Here is a 7,481-nt window from a genome sequence, read left to right as displayed (position 1 = left end):
AAAATACACCCCAAAACACATTATACTACTTCTCCTGAGTACGGCAATACCACATGTGTGGCACTTTTTGCAGCCTAACTGCGCTAAGGGGTCCAAAGTCCAATGAGCACCTTTAGGCTTTACAGGGGTGCTTACAATTTAGCACCCCCCAAAATGTCAGGACAGTAAACACACCCCACAAATGACCCATTTTGGAAAGTAGACCCTTCAAGGTATTCAGAGAGGGGCATGGTGAGTCCGTGGCAGATTTCATTTTTTTTTGTCACAAAGTGTCATTTTCCGCTTACTTGTGACAAAAAATATCTTCTATGAACTCACTATGCCTCTCAGTGAATACTTTGGAATGTCTTCTTTCCAAAATGGGGTCATTTTGGGGGTATTTTATACTATCCTGGAATTCTAGTCCCTCATGAAACATGACAGGGGGTCAGAAAAGTCATAGATGCTTGAAAATGGGAAAATTCACTTTTTGCACCATAGTTTGTAAACGCTATAACTTTTACCCAAACCAATAAATATACACTGAATGGTTTTTTTTTTTTTTTTTTATCCAAAACATGTTTGTCCACATTTTTCGCGCTGCATGTATACAGAAATTTTACTTTATTTGAAAAATGTCAGCACAGAAAGTTAAAAAAAATCATTTTTTTGCCAAAATTCATGTCTTTTTTGATGAATATAATAAAAAGTAAAAATCGCAGGAGCAATCAAATAGCACCAAAAGAAAGCTTTATTAGTGACAAGAAAAGGAGCCAAAATTCATTTAGGTGGTAGGTTGTATGAGCGAGCAATAAACCGTGAAAGCTGCAGTGGTCTGAATGGAAAAAAAGTGGCCGGTCCTTAAGGGGTAGAAAGCCCTAGGTCCTCAAGTGGTTAAAGAGGTTGAACACAAATATAAGCAGGTGAGTTCCAGTCTGACCTGGTGGAAAAGGTTTCTGGCGATGTTCCAGGGACACTCGGACTAGGCCTCTGCAGTTCAAAATTTCTTCCTACACCCACTGGTCGTAATAATGGGGATGACAATCATAGGCATCATTACACAGGTGAGTTTGTGCGTGAAATTACGCAAACAAATTAACACGGTTAAGAGATTGGGGTCAGATAAACAATCTCATAAGCCAATATTTCCAAACTAACCGACATACAAGATTAGCGGTATAGTTTCAGCAGTACCTAGGATGGAGCTGATTGTTTAAAGACGTTTTTTTAGAAGACACCTGGCACTGCTCCGTTGCTTAACCTTCTGCCGACCGCGTCACGCCAATGAGCGTGGCCACGGCGGCAGCCCCAGGACCGCCTAATGGCAATTGGCGTAAAGTCCTGGGGCTCTGTTTTGCAGGAGATTGCATGCAGGTTGCGCGCGCATCTCCTGCTTGAGGGGCGGAGCTTTGCCTCGCCTTCAGTCTCTGAGCAGCAAGACTGGTTGACTGTTAGATGGCGTGATCTCTGTCTATTTACATAGTGCAGCGCTGCAATCAGCAGCAGCGCTGCACTGGGGACAGCCGTGGGAGAGCGATCAGCTCTCATAGGGTGAAGCCTATGAGAGCTGATCGCCATGATTGGCTGGCTGGGGGGAGGGAAGGGGTTTAAAGAAACTTGTTTTTTTTTTTTTTTTTTTTAAAGACACAAACAAAAATATTTATTAAAAAAAATAAACATGGAGGGAGCGATCAGACCCCACCAACAGAGAGCTCTGTTGGTGGGGAGAAAAGGGGGGGATCACTTGTGTGCTGTGTTGTGCGGCCCTGCAGCTTAGCCTTAAAGCTGCAGTGGCCAATTTTACTAAAAATGGCCTGGTAACTAGGGGGGTTTAGCCCTGCAGTCCTCAAGTGGTTAACAGACAAACAAGTTTCACTTTTCTGTGATCATGCAACTTTGTAAGTGATACGTAAGTGTGGTATATAGGGACCTAGAAATAGGGCATCCCCAGATAGCCTGGTTACAGGAAGGCCAAGAGGTCTTGCCCTCTCTCCCTGGGATAACCACCTAGAGCAGAGAAAGTGTGTTGGAATCAGAAGCAGGGATCTGCAGATCAAGCCTTTTTAGGGGGATTGTTATAATTTAAGTATTAAATGATTGAAGTCGTAGGCCTCAGTTACCTGAACTGAGTTTAGTTAAAAGACTTGGGCCCATATGCAATTCACTTTTTCACCTGAGTTTTCTCCTAGGTGATAATTTTAAACTTGTCAATAAAATGCTTATTAAGCCACGAGAAAGCAAGAACATACTCAAAATAATTTTGACAGTACTTTTTCACCTACTTTTTGGTACTTTTTTAGTTGAACATTGCTGAAAAGTTATTTTAAATCGAAGATGAAAAATTATCTCCTAGGAGAAATCTCAGGTGAAAAAGTGAATTGCATATGGCCCTTGATGTGCAGAGTCTCCCTTCAAACAGCATTTCTAGAAACACTGGAACATGGATGTTTGTGCCATACACAAAACCAGCCAAGGTTAAAGAGTTTATCTACCCGATGTACAGACAGATAGGCAGTCTTGTTCTGTAAACATCAGTAATGTTTCAGAACAAGATGACTGGTGCCTGGAACATGGGACTTTCCAGGCCATGCGCAGTAACAACTGTGCGTGTCATGATACCACGAGGGTCTGAGCCAATTGTAGGCTTGGGGGTATGGCTTAGATAATGTCACATTTAACTCTTTAGTGACCAGTATTAAAGCAGGTGACCGGCTGCAGAGAGTCACTCTTCTGCTTCCTGTGACGGCTGGCTTCAGCCCTTTGCTTTTATTTATAATATGTCTTCTCTTCTTATCTAACTGTATGCTGTATATAGGACTAAGAGCAACGTAGTCTAGATATCATGTAGTCTAGATGTAACGTAGTATAGATAGAAGAGAAAGCCTGGTTTCCATGCAAGGGAGCCAAGAGCTGTAACAGAACAATCTGCTTTGCTAAGATGTAACCACATGGACTGTATATCTGTTTACTGAATAAACTCCTAAACTTTGAGGATGCCTAAGAAGTTCTATCTCCTATGCTGTTGCTGTGATGAGAGTCGAGTGAGTTGCAGCTCTAATGAGTTGCTGGTGCCGGGAAAAAGGTGTAGTGTTGTTGCCAATAGCGACCAACATATAGATTCTTACATATAATTCTTACATGGCCAGCATTTCACAATGGATGCTGCCGAGACTGTCTTCGGTAGCTGGCGGGGACATAGCAGGGCAGCCAGCACTCCTGATCCTCCTTGCGGCATGTTCCAGAGGAGAGGACATGCAGGGGGCGTGGCCAGCATTTCACAATGGACACTACCGAGGCTGTCAGCATTTTTCACAATGGATGCTACCGAGGCTGTCATTGGTAGCTGGCGTGGACACAGTGGGGCGACCAGCACTCCCGATCCTCCCAGCAGCATGTCCCAAAGAAGATAACATGCTGGAGGCAGTGAAGGAGGCAGGAGGAGTTGGGCAATCTGGTACCGCATCCAATTATGCAGGATGGCTGCACTCTGAAGGTACTCAGCTGGGTTACATTCGGACCATAAAATACACCGACTTTTCTCCCCCACTTTTGGGGGGAGAAAAAGTGTGTCTTATGGTCCGAAAAATATAGTATATTCCCTAATGGTGCCCATACACAGTACAATAAAACATTTTTACATTTTCCCATTTATTCGACCAAAACGATCGAAAATAATCTTTTTTTGATCAAGAAAAACAAACGATTATCCCATTTTTTTTTTCAATAAAAATCCAATCGGACATATTGGAAAAAAAAATTATATTCGATCTAATGGAATAGACAAAATTATCGAATTGGAAAAAAAATTGTACCATGTATGGGCACCATTAGATAACAACAATAACAATAATATTTTATATAGCGCTTTTCTCCCTGGGGACTCAAAGCGCTGTGACCCTGCATTATGCAGTCTCAAAGGCTAGGGAAAAGAGATGAGTTTTTAGCCTTTTTTTAAAGCTGTCCAGAGAGGGAGCCTCTCGTACTGATTGTGGAAGTGAGTTCCATAGAGTAGGGGCTGCGTAGGAAAAGGCCCGAGCACCAAATGTTAAGTGTATCCTGGGAATAATCAGCTTCATCTTGTTGGCAGAGCGGAGGGTGCGTGGAGGGGCATAAAGTTCCAATAGATCCGCTATGTATTTGGGTCCCATGTGGTGTAGAGCCTTGAATGTCAGCAGGCAGATCTTAAAATTGATTCTCCATTTTACTGGATTTTAGATTTTAGATAGATAATTACACTATTTTCTTGGGTCGGGCTGGGTGTGACTCTGAGACTTTCGCTCTATCCTCAGAGCTGGGAACCACATGCTTAACTACTACAACGCCAGATTACTAGATTAACCACTTTCGCTTTTTGGATGTTGCTGATACAGTTCCTATTCATTGATCCAAGTCCACGTTAGAAAGACCGACGGCTTCTTTCAGAAGCCGCAATCTTTCTAAAGATAAAAAAAAAAGTTTCCCGTCTTCCCATCACTTCCTGTTAGCGAGAGCGCTCGCTTACAGGATGAAAACGTTTTTTTTGACTGTTGCCATCTTATGGCCAAATAGTAAAACTACATCTACATACAGTTTTTTTTAAATAAATACAATTTATTACATTTAAAATTAACTGTTTACCCCACACACACCCAAATACACAAATAAATTTAATTACAAAAAAAAACAACAAAAAAAAACAGTTACCTAAGGGTCTAAACTTTTTTTTTTTTTTTTTAATTCAGTAAATTTTTATTAAAGTATTTTCAAAATACATGCTTTGAAAGTTTGAGCAAACAGATAATGCAAATAATACACAATCACAGTCTACATAAGCCTATAGACATGGAGGCTTGCATTCTCTTGAACATATGCATCTGGCTTTGCCAAAACAAGTAGCAGTCTTAATAGCAAACCTCCGGTGAGAAACATTTCATTGGTCAGGTATGCCAAGGATGTTTATATATACGTCTTTCAGAGTAGTCTATGAAATCTGATTGAAAATCCTTAAATTTGTACTTGTAGCCGTTCAGATAAACAGAGCTTAAACTAAAAACATAAAAACATAGCTTAAACTAAAAACAGAACAAAAGAGAACAAACATGCATATTGTATGCGTGCCGCCTTCCCCCCTACCATTATTCTCCAAACAACCTTGGTCTTTGTTTTAATTTAGTTTTTGTTATAGTTTTAGGTTTAATTTTAGTTTTAACCTGTTCTGTCTCTGCCAGCTGAGGGCCGGCTAAACTTTTTTTTTTAAATATGCATGTGAAGAGGGTGTATTGCTACTATTTTTAAAATTATAAGCCTGTAAATAATGATGGATGCAGAACTGTAAAAATGCACCTTTATTCCAAATAAAATATTGTCACCATACATTGTGATGGGGACATAATTTAAATTGTGTAATAACCGGGACACATGGGAAAATAAAATACGTGGGTTTTAATTATGGTTGCATGTATTATTTTAAAGCTATAATGGCAGAAATCTGAGAAATGATTTTTTTCTTAATATTCCCGTTAAAATGCATTTTGAAAAAAAATTTTCTTAGCAAAATGTACCACCCAAAGAAAGCCTAATTAGTGAAAGAAAAAACAAGATATAGATCAATTCATTGTGATAAGTAGTGATAAAGTTATTGGCGATTGACTGGGAGGTGAAAATTGCTCGGATGCATAAGGTGAAAAACGACTGTAGGCTGAAGTGGTTAAAGGAACATTATCAAACAAGTAGTAAGGATACAAAAAGCGTTGGGCACCAAGACGTCTGCTTCCAATGCATTTATTGGACAGATTCAGGTACAGGTAACAATTTAAGCAAGGGGAGTGGTGGGTCTAACAGCTGCTTCACGGATCTAACCGCTTCCTCATAGACCCCGTTACCATGCTGCCCCTTAAATAGTACTATCCAAAGGTAAAGATCACTCACCCACCGCAGTTGCATTCAAGCATGCCCATGGAATCGCCGTGCGCTCGGTCCCGTTAGTCCATGCCCCTTCCGGGTACGTCACCTGGCTCTGCTAAGCCAATCAGTTGCCTGGGCTTTCGCCCAATCATTGCGCTGGCTGGGAGGTCACATGGGTGGGTTACGTAGATAGTAACTAGAGATGCCAGGAGAGATTGCTTAGTTACCGCTGCCTCTAAACACCAGGCATTTTGCGGTTACCACAGTGCGCGGATAATCCTCCGTTTCTTCTATCTTGGCATCTCTTTATGGGGGTAGAGCAGGCTTTCTCAACCAGGGTTCCCTGGAACCCCAGGGTTCCTTGAGTACTCTTCAGGGGTTCCTTGGCATTTTCCCCCATCGTGGGGATGTATAATGGAGCTCACTATAATAGGTGGTACTGTAACAAGAAGCACTAAATTAGGGGCTTAGGAGGCAGTATAATGAGTGGCAGTGTAATAGGGGTAGTGAAATAAACAGCCACACATACTTTTAAAGACCATGCCTCCTGCAAAATAAATGTGGGGGTTCCTCGAGATCAAAAAATTGTTTGCAGGGGTTCCTTGAGATCCAAAAGCTATTTGCAGGGTTCCTCCAGGGTAGAAAGGTTGAGAAAGGCTGGGGTAGAGCCTATGGAACAAGAAGAAGGGAGACCAGTGTCAGTACATATAACATTGTCATATTCATATAAAACATGAGCATAATTAAAAACAATATAAAAATCGGACTGACATATTAAAGATCAAAAATTAAAGCGAAGCAATTCAATATGAGGTAGCACCAGTCTATACTGCACTCTCAATGGGGTTATAAAAGGCCTGGAGACACCCCTAAAGGGAAAGAGAAAGGCAAAACATAAAAAACTAGATGTTACTTGTTTCAGATCTCCACACATGGTAGATCTCGATTGAATCGTTTTGCACAAATTTTCTCAATAACGTTCCAAAAAGCAGTACAATTCATTTCTTTCATTCAGACCTAGTTTGCCATATGCTTTTAAACGTGAAATGAATTTGGCCTCCTCCTGTCTCAATAATCTTTCACGATCTTCTCCTCGATGGGGAATATCTACAGATTTTAGACCCAGAAAACGTAAAGAACCTGATGTCCCACCATGTTCCTCATGCATATGCGCTATCAGACGTCCGGCACCCTTTTTAGTTCTCAAAGAATTGACATGTTGTTGGAACCTAGTACAGAGCTGCTGGGTTGTCATGCCAATATAAAAGCGGTTACAGGGGCACAAGATTGCATAAACAACAAACTTTTTTTTTTTTGTTCAACACAATTTTTTTATTGATTTTTGAAAATAGAGTTGCATACCAATAGCATCCATATTTGAGCAATCTGTGTATACTTATATGCTAATCTCGTCAAATACAAGAATAGGTTACACAGCATAACATATGGGATGGTTAACATCTTGTTTTCAGGTTATTGGCAAACTGTTCAAGTAACCACTTATAACGATGAGGGTGAGAAAACTAGAAAAGAATAATAAGAGGGACTGTGGGATGAGAAGAGTAGTTGGATAAAAGAAAAGAAATAAACAACAAACTTTGATCGACAGTGGATAAAAT

The sequence above is a fragment of the Hyperolius riggenbachi genome, chromosome 11 (genome assembly GCF_040937935.1).
Source record: "Hyperolius riggenbachi isolate aHypRig1 chromosome 11, aHypRig1.pri, whole genome shotgun sequence".
In the NCBI taxonomy this organism is placed as follows: Eukaryota; Metazoa; Chordata; class Amphibia; order Anura; family Hyperoliidae; genus Hyperolius; species Hyperolius riggenbachi.
Note: the sequence above shows the minus strand (reverse complement) of the source record.